Raw genomic sequence first — 13,850 nt, forward strand, 5'->3', positions numbered from 1 at the left:
TTCCAGGCAAATTGCTTAAGGCGTTTGTAACTGACTGGTTTTATTGACTTGAAAATAAAGGTAAAGTCATCATAATCTCACCAGACCACAGGGCTGCTTTCTAGAGAGAAACGTTTGGGGATGGTTTAAACTGAGAGTCACCATGCCTCAGGCAAAGAGAGAGGTTAAGAAGTGCCATGCTTCATGATAGTCTCAATCAGTGTACAAAGTTAAAAATCACACAACACCAGATTATAGCCCAACAGGTTTAATTGGAAACACACTAGCTTTCGGAGCACCGCTCCTTCATCAGGTGATAGTGAAGGACACAATTCTAAGGCACAGAATTTATAGCAAAAATTTACAGTGTGATGTAACTGAAATTATACATTGAAAAATACCTGATTGTCTGTTGAGTCTTTCATCTGTTCGAATACCATGATAGTTTCACTTCTTTCATGTGTAAATCACAAAATCTTTTTTTAAAAGTTGCATTCTCAGGTTAGCTGTAACAATGGTGATATCTAGATAACATGTTGAAGGTGTTAGCCCCCTGTGTTCTCTGTCTATATCATGATGCTTAGATTGATTCTAATCTAAAAAGTGAGATAACACAATTTTAAATGAATTCATGCAGTTTTTGAGCTCTGAGTTTTACACGAATTCATGCAGTTTTTGAATAAAGTACAACGTAACTCTACAAGTACAAATTCACCCCACAAAATATATGTGTGCATGTGGGTCTTTGTTTGTGTGTGTGTGTGTGTGTCTGTCTGGGTTGGGGGTTGTGAGTGTGAGAGAGAGTGTAGAGTGTATATGTGTGTGCATGAGTGTAGAGTGGTCTAAGTCTCTGAGAGGATGCCTGTGTGAGTGTGGAAGTGTGTGTGTCTGTAAGGGTGTGTGTGAGTATCTGTGTGCGTGTCTGTGTACATGTGTGTCCGTGTGTATGTGCGTGTATAGGAGTGCCTGTGTGTGTGTGTTGAGGGCCTCAACCGGGACCTTGGGTTCATGTCACATTACAGGTGACCACCATTGCACTATACACACACAGACACTCCTACACACACACACACTCCTATACACACACACGTACACACACATACACAGGTACTCACACACACCCTTACAGACACACACATGCCCACAGGCATCCTCTCAGAGACTTAAACCACTCTACACTCATGCACACACATATACACTCTCTCTCACAGGCACTCACAACCCCCCACCCCAGACACGCACACACACTCCCACACTCACATATGCACCCCTCACAGACTTAAGACACTCTACACTCTCTCTCACACTCACAACCCCCAACCCAGACAGACACACACACACAGACAGACAAAGACCCACATGCACACATATATTTTGTGGGGTGAATTTGTACTTGCAGAGTTACATTGTACTTTGCTTAAAAACTGCATGAATTCACGTAAAACTCTGAACTCAAAAACTTCATGAATTCATGTAAAATTCTGTTACCTCACTTTTTAGATTAGAATCAATCTAAGCATCATGGCATAGACAGAGAACACAGGGAGCTAACACCTTCAACATATGGTCTAGCTAACATCCATTGTTACAGCTAACCTGAGAATGCAACTTTTAAAAAAAAGTGAAACTATCATGGTATTTGAACAGATGAAAGACTAAACAGACAATCAGATATTTCTCAATGTATAATTTCAGTTACATCACACTGTAAATTTTTGCTATAAATTCTGTGCCTTAGAATTGTGTCCTCCACTATCACCTGATGAAGGAGTGGTGCTCCGAAAGCTAGTGTGCTTCTATTTAAACCTGTTGGACTATAACCTGGTGTTGTGTGATTTTTAACTTTGTACACCCCAGTCCAACACCGGCATCTCCAAATCAATCAGTGTAAGAATTGAACCCACACTGTTGGTATTACTCTGCTTCACAAATCAGCCATCATGCCGATTGAGATAAACCAGACCCCTCCTCATGAAGATATCAGGAAACAGTTGCTTCGTTAACATGCAACAGTGACTGCAGGAAGAATACAAGGTGTTGAAATGCATTCAATTAAATTGCCTTCAATTTTATTGGTAAGCCTCAGTATAAGCAGCATTTGTGGGCGGCACGGTGGCACAGTGGTTAGCACTGCTGCCTCACAGCGCCAGAGACCCGGGTTCAATTCCCGCCTCAGGCGACTGACTGTGTGGAGTTTGCACGTTCTCCCCATGTCTGCCTGGGTTTCCTCCGGGTGCTCTGGTTTCCTCCCACAGTCCAAAGATGTGCAGGGTCAGGTGAATTGGCCATACTAAATTGCCCGTAGTGTTAGGTAAGGGGTAAATGTAGGGGTCTGGGTGGGTTTCGCTTCGGCAGGTCGGTGTGGACTTGTAGGGCCGAAGGGCCTGTTTCCACACTGTAATCTAATCTAAATCTAAAAACAAATAATTTCAAAAGTTAAGGTATCATATGCCAGCAGGGTAATAAATATTCAATGGCATTTTATGAAGCTTTGCATGTTGATAGCATTTTATTGAGAGATAAAACTATGCTTCAAACAGCAAAACAGCCTAGAATTTTAGGAGACAGTTCATGATGATTATGACAATTAGATTATTGAAAACGGCTGGCAGCACTACAGGACAGTGGAGTGAAGATTAAATACTGACCAATGGAATTTAGACATTTCTAAACATTGGGGCGGAGGCAGTAGGGGTTCAAGCTCCTGTTTGTTTTGAGGATGAGTCGAGAATAGCCCTTCCATTGCCTCTGCTTCTGCATCTAACAACCTTCACTCTCACTCTGGGATGGCCCAGCAAACACCCATAAAGTTTGCTCCCAACGCTCCAGGATGAAAATCTAACCTTGCAGGTCAATTTCTGCTAGGTTGGTTTTGTGAACTTGGGAATTGTCCTGACTCTGCCCAGGAACAGAAATTCTGGCTTAAATATTTATCGTGTATCTGTCGTATTAAAATATCTGCTCCAAAATGCGACAAAATCTGATCCAGTAAGTCTTAATGATAAATGTTTGCTTATGTTTATCTTTAACACCTTTAATTTTATGGAAAGTAACAGCTACTGCTGCAAAATGGGACACTGTATCAGTGCCAATCCGCTCCACTGTTGGATTGTTGTATTAAACTGTTTTGCTTTGATCGGAAGACTTCTGCCTCAAAGAAGTCAGTCAAACGAATGCTCCAAAGGTAAATGAGAAATAGATTTTATGATTTGGGTTTGGAAATTGGGGACCAAACGAGATCACCAGTTTCAGGTCAATTTATTCAAATAGTGGGAGGTGTATCAGCTTTTTCTTGCCCAGAACCAATGTCTTTTCCATTATTGGTGCAGTCCATCAGCACAATCTCAATTTAATTTGAACAGTTGATTTCTACTAAAAAGGATGAAATACCCAATCATTTTAAAGTATCATTTGACTTTTTTTTGTCTTATTTTAGTTTCTTAATCCGCACATACTGAATATGTAAGTGAGATACTTTAGAAACTATTGATTTATCAAGGTGAATAGCAAAAGTATTGGCACAAAGCCAATCAATGCACAGTGTCTGCCATTTGGTCAATCCATTGTTTGACAGTATTGTTCAATAGGTGTAATCTTTGCAATTCCTTGGCCTTCTGCCATCCCACACTTTCCTTACAATTTCAATAGCACTGGACTTCCCAACCAGGGCAACATTTTGCCTGCAGTTACCCAGCCTTTCTCTCCAAGTGCTCTGTAGATTTCATTTAGATCATCGCTCATTCTTCGAAATGCAAGACAGCACAGGCCCACTTTGCCCAATCTCTCTTCGTAGGATAGTCCTGTCATTCCAGGAACAACTTTGCTGAACAGTCATTCCACTCCCTCTATGGCAACAATACCTTTCTCTAAGGAGACCAAACTGCACATAGAACTCCAAGTGTGGTCTAACCCATCTGTTAGAATTGGAGCAAGACTTCGGTACTTCTATACTCAAATGCTCTTACAATAAAAGTTAAGCTTTATTTACTAACATTCAAAAGCCTTCCTAATTGCTTGCTCCTCCTGCACATTAGCCTTCAGTGAATTATTGACATTGGTCACCCAAGTCCTTTTGCATTACTACACTTTCCAGTCTCTCATCGGTTAAGAAATATTTTGCACATCTATTCTTCCTACCAAATTAAATAAACTCACATTTTCCCACATTATGGTCCACTGCGAAGCTCTTGTCCAATTATTAAGCCTATTCAAATCATCCTGAAAAGGTTTCACATCTTCCTTACAAAGCATATTCTTGCTCAGCTTTGTATCATCTACAAATGTGGAAGTATTACACTCGATTCCCACATCCAAATTACTGATTGATATCATAAAAAGTCCTGATCCTTGTGGTACCCATTCATCACAGTTTGCCAATATTAAAATGACCCATCTATTCCTGTCTATTTTGTCAGTTAGCCATTCTTTGATCACACCAATGCAATACTCCTGCACCCTGTGCTTTAATTTTGCTTAGTGATGTCGTGTAGAGAATCTTACCCACACCCATCTGAAAACCAAAATGCATTGCATCCATCCAATCACCTTTATCAGTTTTGGTGCTGTGTTCAGGATGAAACCATTCTCCACTCCCCATACGGCGTTTAGACTTGCTGCCTTATTAATATCTCCCCAAGCAGGAACATCCTACAGAACAGGTCTTCCTCAGTGCTGCATGAACTACCAGTTTGGTTTTTGTATGACTAAGCCCTGGAATGGACTTGAACCTGAAAACCTGTTATTGGTGATGGTGATGATAGAAGTGAGGACTGTGGTGGGGTTGGGGCACTGGGAGAGTTGCTACTAACTGAGCCAAAATTGACAATGACGCATTGCATACACTAATTATAGAGACAATTTAATCTGGGAACTTTCATAGCTTCAAAGGCCCATAAAGGTGCACAATTACACATGAAGATGGAAATACATCCAACATTCATATCAATGTCTACGCCTAATTTTGTAAGAGTTAATTGCAGCTTTATTTGTGTTGCTTACATCTCAACCTACACAGTACTGTTCAGCAATACAGTTGAACCTAATGAACAATGCTGTGTATCGTTGCTCCGTAAATGTTGTTGTTTTGAAGCTGATGTCATCGTTGAAAAAAAACAGACATATTTATTGTCTAGTTTACAGCAGTCTTTCCTGTGTTATGTCTTACTCATGCTGGAATAGACCTACTATAGTACACATAAGGAAGAATTGATCAAGAGTTAAATTTGCATTACATGTCCATTTATTGCTGAGGTTTGCTCAACATCTCCACAAACACTGGTTTAACAGGAAATTAACTAGAAGCAACAATCTTAATGTTCAATACACATTCATTAAGCATGCTTGGTTGACCAGACTTATGTTCCAGGTTCATACTCTCTATTTTCAAATGCCAGTAAGGTGTGGTGGTGATGGCCTCATTACAGCCTTGGCCCAAATATGGACAATATGGCTGAACTCTAGAGTTGAGGTGACAGTGACTGCCGTTAATATTGAGATTGTATCTGACCGAGGATGGCTGAAGTCAATGAAAGAAAACTCTCAACTAGTCCGAATCATAGTTAGGCCAAAGGATGATGGTTGTGGAAGGCAAGCATCTCAGCTGTGGAAGATTACTGTTTCTCAGGATATGGTCCGAAGCTCAATCAACTTAAGCTGCTTTATTAATGACCTTCTCTTCACCATAAGGTCAGAAGGAGTTGATTGTTATTACCATCGCAGAATCTCTCTCTATCAACACCTTGAGAGTTTACATTGACCCAGAAACTGAACTGGACCAGCCATAAAAATACTGTGACTACAACAATAGGTCAAATGCTAGGAATTTTGTGGTGAATAACTTATCTCCTAACTCTTCAAAGCCTCTCCGCCATGATAAAGCACAAGTTGTGAGTATAATGAAAAACTCTCCGCTTGCTTGGATGGGTGAATCTCCAACAAGACTCAAGAAACTAGACAACATCCAAGACAAAGCAGCCTTCTTGACTGGCACCATATTCACCACTGTTATCATTCACTCCCTCCACCTCTGGTGCACATTTCATAATAATACAGAAATTCCTCAAGGATCCCTTGATAGCACTTTCAAACCTGTGACCTCCACCACTTAGAAGAATAAGGGCAGAGGGTGCATGGGAACACCAATTCCTGCAAGATCCCCATCAAGCCACATACCATCTTAATTTGAAACTATATCTCTCTTTCTCTGATGTCACTGGGTCAAGATCGTACAGCTCTTTTCCTGACTGTGCATTGGGTGTATCCACAGCACATGGACTTCAAAAAGGCAGCTCACCACGACCTTCCCAGGAGCAATGAAGAACGGGAAATAAGCAAGTGTCAGATGTATTGGGTATTCTGCGGTCAGCGACTGACTCTCTAACTCCAAAAGCCTTACCACCATCTGAAAGCCCAACATTAGAAGAGCTTTTCCCTGCAATATCAGAGGCTGGGGCGTGACCTTATAGAAGTTTATAAAATCATGAGGGGCATGGAGAGAGTGAATAGACAAGGTCTGCTTCCTAGGGTAGGGGAGTCCAAAACTAGAGGGCATGGGTTTAAGGTAAGAGGGGTAATATATAGAAGTGACCTAAGGGGCAACTTTTTCATGCAGAGGATGGTCTGTGTATGAAATGAGCTGCCTGAGGAAGTGGTGAAGGCAGGTACAATTATAACATTTAAAAGGCATCTGGATGGGTATATGAAAAGGAAAGGTTTAGAGGGATATGAATCAAATGCTGACAAATGGAACTAGATTCAGTTAAGGTATCTCTTCGGCACGGATGAGTTGGACCAAAGAGTCTGTTTCCATGCTGTACAATTCTTTGACTCTATGATGGAATACACTCCATTGACATATGTTGACATGCTGCTGAAGTGTTGCAATATTGATGTTTGAGAATTCAATGATAGCTATACTAATGAATATCAAGGATTAATTAGATTAGATTAGATTACTTACAGTGTGGAAACAGGCCCTTCGGCCCAACAAGTCCACACCGACCCACCGAAGCACAACCCACCCACTCCCCTACATTTACCTCTTTACCTAACACTACGGGCAATTAAGCATGGCCAATTCACCTGACCTGCACATCTTTGGACTGTGGGAGGAAACCGGAGCACCCAGAGGAAACCCATGCAGACACGGGGAGAACGTGCAAACTCCACACAGTCAGTCACCTGAGGCGGGAATTGAACCCGGGTCTCTGGCGCTGTGAGGCAGCAGTGCTAACCACTGTGCCACTGTGCCACCCACTAATGGTGGGAAGCTTGTTGATGAAACAGATGAAGATATTTGGAATAAGGACACTGCACTGAACAAAGCATCTTGACAGGCATATGATTAGGCAGGGAATAGAAATGCGCAGTCTAGGTGGGCCAAAGGGCCTATTTGTGTGTTGTACTGTTCTTTGCTCATTGCTCTCTGTTCTACTACATTGCAGCTACCATATCCTCGCACACAAGTTGTCGGACAGGGCTCTTGTGGTAGGGTTAGCTGAGAACCACCTGACAGCTGTTTCATGACAAGGCCACGTTGACCCTTTCTTGAACGACTTTACGTGAGGTGTGGATGACTAATGTGCATTGTAAAGAGTATTGTCAAGCCAGAAGTCAATCCAATCATCATATATTCATCAAACTCCTGTGATAATTGTGACAAGAAGCTGTTCTCTCAAGAAGCTGGAAATGCAGAATCACATGGAACACACACACACAGGTTGCAGCCTTGGCCTAGAGTAACACTACCCTCTGTGCAGGCATAATCTGGATCTTCATGGGGAAGGATGTCAGGGATAATGAGTCCCTGTACTAATATAGTATACTTTTACTTACTGTTCTCATGTATCTGCTGAAAGTGAAAGTAGCATGACTGAGGTCAACCCAGCAGTTCTTCTTGCAACAATACTACTGCAAATAAACATCTGCAGAAGATAATGAAGAGTTAAGTGGGCATCTGTTTAGTTATCAGATTCTTCCAATGCCTCAAATGTATGTAAATATAGTCTGCTTCAAGAAAGAGACGCCTTGGTTTGATTGGACAGAGTCAAACTCCTATGTTTGTCTTTTTGATATGCCACTGTACAGAACTGAATTATGTTTGTGACTATGTACGTATAAAGCCTTTTTATAATGAATAAAATATATTTTTGAAATAAGATAAGGTCACAGCCCTCAGCTCATAATGGCATCCAGGATATCACTGGTGCAGTCCTGGCAAGATCCAACCTATTCATCTCTCTCTTCCCTTGACACTGGGAGTCAAGCAGCGAGGACATTAGGACAATCAGTTAACACTGGTTTTCCACAGGTTCAGGGTGCTGGTAATTACACTAATATGCCAATCACAGCAACCTATCATTAAGCAGCAAATCTCATTAACCCAAATGGATACAACTTCCTTAATGTTCAAAACATTTGTAATGACAACAGCTAGACATTTCAGGCCTATGCTGTGTGTGCCATGACTTGTACATCCTAGAACGCTCACAGGCACCAGACTCATTCAAAGGCCGTCAGCCTCCTACAAAGCTCAATCCCTGAGCTACGAGGGATACCCTTCCACATTTGGATGACAACAACTTAGAAAATACTCAGACTGCCATGGAGGGATACAGCACTGCTAACATTTCGACCAGAGCCATTTTAAAGCTGGACCTACGTCCTCTGAAGACAAGGTTTCAATGCCTCTGGTAAGGGCATCAAGAGTTACAGAGAGCAGGCAGGAGAACGGGGTTGAGAAACATATCAGCCATGACGGAATGGTGGAGTAGCCTAAATGGGCTGAATGGTCCAATTCTGCTCCTACATCTTGTGGTCTTATGATCTTATCCTGAGTTTGTTCCTTGTGCACCTTATTGGTGCAATGCTGCAGAATGAAATAAATCTTCACTGCATCCTTGCATTGCCCAACCATCATCATTGACACTTCTACTACTATTGCCATGAAATGTAAATGTGTTCTCTCCATTTGGCTCCGCATTTATAATAAATTGACACATGATTTCACTGTTGCCCACCTCGCATCCTTAAATATTGTTCTGTGACCTTGACAGCCACAGGTATGAGGCAGACCTTTCCCTCCCAGAGTCTGTAGATATGCAGCAAATTATGCATTGCTCCCATGAGGTGTTGCATGGTATCCACCATTTGGCTATTCCAGACTCTAATACCTCCCATCTTATTGCCACCTTCAATGACCCAAGAGTCAGCTGCAGTGCCTTGACTGCAATCCACAATTTATAGGTGTGAGGTTCCCTGATGGACCACGTGAAATCTAGTCACCCGCCTTTTTGATAACGAAACATGTTCCGAAGTATCACAATTATAATGCAGCACATCCCATTGTGTGGAAGGTGCTGCACATCTTTCACTTCATAGAGTTGTATGGTCTTCTGTGGGGCCAGTAAGACTTGAAAAACATTTACAAAAGTGCCAATTATATTCGATAATCTAAGACTCATACCACCACCCTTGGAAGGTGTTCTTTATCTTTCCCTCTGACTACATCTTGGAGCAGACCCGATATCCAGCACTGAGGTGAAGGGAGTCTGCTTGCTGGTACATTGTAGTCACTTTGAACACTTTGGTAGGTGTCCTCTGGGGCTTTGGGCCTAGAAAACACTGGGCTGTGTGGAGTCTGCACAGATGCAGATGCACATTCACCAGCTCCAGGGGTTCACTGGCATAGGTCAGGGTATCTCTGAAGTGTCCTGAAAAGAGATTCAGAGGGGGTGGGGGATACTGTCTTCACCATTGTTTTAAAAAATTCTCAAGGTCAGGTTCGTAGGAGAGTAGTCTGACACAGAACAAACGACCAAGAGGCGAGTCTGCTAGAATATGAGCATTTTATTCCCCGCAGCGTCGCCACAACCAGGTCTCATACTTACAACGGGTCTGGCTTATACTCACTCTACATGTTACCGGAACTGGGAGCCGTCAGTTCTCGTAGAGCGGTTGCCAACAACCCACGCTCGGCGGTTAAACGTAACCCCGGAGCAGACTCACCGAACTGGAGACTTTTCCAGCTGATATATTCTTTTCCAGATATAAACATTCATGTGAACAGCAGAGCAAGGCTAAAAAACACATTCCATTCTGGTTACATACAGATAAGAAGATTCACACGGGGAGGTGTGTAATAAGATTCACACGGGACTAAGCAACACCTCCATTCCGGTTAGATTCACACATGTATTGGGACATAATTTTTAACCGTTTCACCACATTCCACTGCTTGGCCCAATACATGTGTTACATTATGATTCACACATGTATTGGGACATAATTTTACACCACATTCCACTGCTTGGCCCAATACATGTGTTACATTATGCTTAATTCAGTTCAATTCGTTTCAGTTAATTTCAGTTCAGTCAATTCAGTGTAGTTCAATTCAGCTCAGTTCAGGTCTGTTCAGTTCAATTCAATTGTGTTCAATTCAGTTCCGTCCATTTCAATTCAATTTAGCTCAGTTCCATTTTGTTCCGTTCAATTTGATTCACTTCAGTTCCACTCAGTTCAGTTCAGTTCAATCCCATTCAATTCTGTTAACTCCGCTTCAGCTTTTTGGACATGCCCACATCCTCCGCTGTACCCCAGGCAAGGGGTTCTTCGGCAGGAGTGGGATCCTCTCAAGGGTGGACAGCAGCGACCCTGGGGTTCCTCCGGTCGCCCCCCACCATTTCTCAAACAAACTGCCACGTCATGCCACGGTCCATGCCATCCCGGGACGGTCGGGACCTCCACAGTTTGTTCTTCTGGTTTCTTAGTCTTTTTCCAAAACATTGTTCTGTATCAAAATCTCTCCTCAATTGCGATTGACCCTGCTCGCTGCGCCAAAATGTTTTAAAAAATTCTCAAGGTCAGGTTCGTAGGAGAGTAGTCTGACACAGAACAAACCACCAAGAGGCGAGTCTGCTAGAATATGAGCATTTTATTCCCCGCAGCGTCGCCACAACCAGGTCTCATACTTACAACGGGTCTGGCTTATACTCACTCTACATGTTACCGGAACTGGGAGCCGTCAGTTCTCGTAGAGCGGTTGCCAACAACCCACGCTCGGCGGTTAAACGTAACCCCGGAGCAGACTCACCGAACTGGAGACTTTTCCAGCTGATATACTCTTTTCCAGATATAAACATTCATGTGAACAGCAGAGCAAGGCTAAAAAACACATTCCATTCTGGTTACATACAGATAAGAAGATTCACACGGGGAGGTGTGTAATAAGATTCACACGGGACTAAGCAACACCTCCATTCCGGTTAGATTCACACATGTATTGGGACATAATTTTTAACCGTTTCACCACAACCATACAGGAACCTACTAGAAGGAAGAGGGAGTTGGATTGAAAGCTGGGTGCTTAGGTTGAACCCCCACCCCCAGTTCCTTGCTCTTGAAGCTGAGCACCCATCCCTGAAGTGATGGAATGTACAGTAAAGCACATATCCAGCAACTTCTGAGAATCTGCAATGCTGCTGCCACACTTTCCAAGAGAGGGAACCATGTGTTCCCAAGTTGAAGCTACCATAGTCATGAGAATGTGAATGGACTCCTCAGTCATTTGTTCCAGCCCTTCAAGAGCATCTAACATGGCCCTTTCTGCTGTTAAGGCATGTCTTCTGCAAAAGGGTGAACAAGTATCCAGTCCCTGGCGGTCCTCTGAATGTCAAACATTTCAGAGTTTCTTCCTCCATTTGCTATGAATATATCAGTGAAGTGCTCACCAGATTGTATCTTTGAGTCTAACCTAGATATATTACCAGCCAAAATGAATGTCTTGGAGCTGATGGAGAGGTCCAATGTTGACATTTATTCCCACTTTCCTTGGTCCGTCAGCTTTTCTCCAGATATCAATAATCTAAAGCAATTCCAACAATGGAATACACTCAATATTCTTTATTAAAGCAAAGTACACTACAAAATATACTGCAAAAACCTTGCCCATACATTGTTTACAATCACAGGTGAACCTGCTTACACAGACTTATCGGAGATTTCAATCACAATAGTGAACAGCCAGATCTGTCCCAACTTCCAGCCGTTGGTCAGATGACACCCTTCCTGAGTTAGCTATTGGCATTGTGAGGGAAGCTGTTTTTTTTATATTCTTTCCATGTAAAGAAACTCTGCATTCAAATTTTTTCAGGGTCCAAACCCCAGCAAGTGATCAGTTTGATCACCTGCAAATGTCACGATTGTATCATGTTTTCCATATCAGTTTGATCAATGAACTCATTATGACTTGTTTGTGGCCCTTTGGAAAGAAACTTTCCTCTTGCTGTTAATTTAATGAACTTTGAGCTCAGCTTTATGTTCCTCATGCTTTTTGCCATTTAATCGTTTGTATGCTATTTACATAGTACACTTCTATGCCAATCAGAAATTCATCAGATATATAGTCCATATTATCACATCAGACTCAATGCAGCTGTTTTAAACAAAACTTCAGCTTTTCCAGAATTATTGTCACTGTTTGATTCATTACTGCCAGGTTACAAAGTTCTAATCTAAATACACATATCTCCAGCAAAACAGAGAAACACATCAAAAATGTCATTAGATCATCACCAGGCTTCATGTTTTGACTCATCATTTCATTTAATTTCACAGGAAAACTAAACAGCAAAGTAAATGTTGGAGTGGTTCATCAAAATTGAACGACAGTTGAGAGACCCAATATAGGCACAAAAACTATGAGCAAGTTACTACAAGATGCTGGAAACTGTACTGAAAGCAAAAAATGCTGGAGATCATAGCAGGTCTGACAGCATCCATGGAGACAGAGCAAGCTAACATTTCAAGTCTAGATGGCTCTTCATCAGAGCTGACCACACAGAGCTTCCTTAACAGTAATAAGGTAACAAAAGTGAGAAATAAAAGCTGTCTGGCAGCTGGAAACTATCCTGGAAATTCAAACAGCGCGATGTCTTGTGCCTGCAAGTGAGTGTCCTTTTTTTTAACTTCAATGCCTGATTGGCTGGGTAGAACTTTTGGAATTGTGCTTTAAAACGCCATTGAGATGCTCATCGCATCATTGGAACCAAAATTACATGTATTAATGCCACCTGCTTTTCAGGGTGCAAACTGTGCCCTGGAGATGCAATGGCAAAGTAATACCATTAATGGTACAGTAAACTGTTGATTTATTTCTAAGGTTAAAAGAGTTGACTGGATGTTTTGAGCAACGGAGGCTGAGGGGTGAACCTCATCGAGGTTTATAAAGTCATGAGGAGTATGGATAAGATAAGTAGACAAAGTCTTTTCCCTGGTATGGGGGAGTCCAGAACTAGAGGGCATAGGTTTAGGGTGAGAGGGGAAAGATATAAAAGGGATATATATATATATAAGGGATAATGTTTTCACGCAGAGGATGGTGCATGTATGGAATAAGCTGGCAGAATAAGTAGTGGAGGCTGGTACAATTACAACATTTAAAAGGCTTCTGGATGGGTATATGAATAGGAAGGGTTTAGAGGGATATGGGCCAAGTGCTGGCAAATGGGACTAGAATTGGCTAGGATATCTGGTCAGCGTGGACGAGTTGGACCGAGGGGTCTGTTTTCATGTTGTACATCTCTGTGACTCTATGTTGTATGCAAAGCTAGTTTAACCATCTACCATTCAATCCCACCTTTTGGTGGGGCAGATTTAAAATTGGGTGTTTAGGCCTTTCAAAAAATCCACTGCTGCATTATTTTATATATCAGAATTATTCAAGACTGCAAGCAACCAGAAGTTTCAAAGCCTTTCGACTGAAATTAAAATATTTGTTTTATGAATACTGCCACAACTTTCATATTCTCTGAAAGAATGCTCATCACTTGTGTGAAGTCTCAATAGCTAAAAGCAGAGGAAAGAGGAGTATA

This window comes from Chiloscyllium plagiosum, unplaced genomic scaffold (genome assembly GCF_037043375.1).
Source record: "Chiloscyllium plagiosum isolate Xiang-an unplaced genomic scaffold, Cpla_swu_hap1 HiC_scaffold_16, whole genome shotgun sequence".
Taxonomy (NCBI): Eukaryota; Metazoa; Chordata; class Chondrichthyes; order Orectolobiformes; family Hemiscylliidae; genus Chiloscyllium; species Chiloscyllium plagiosum.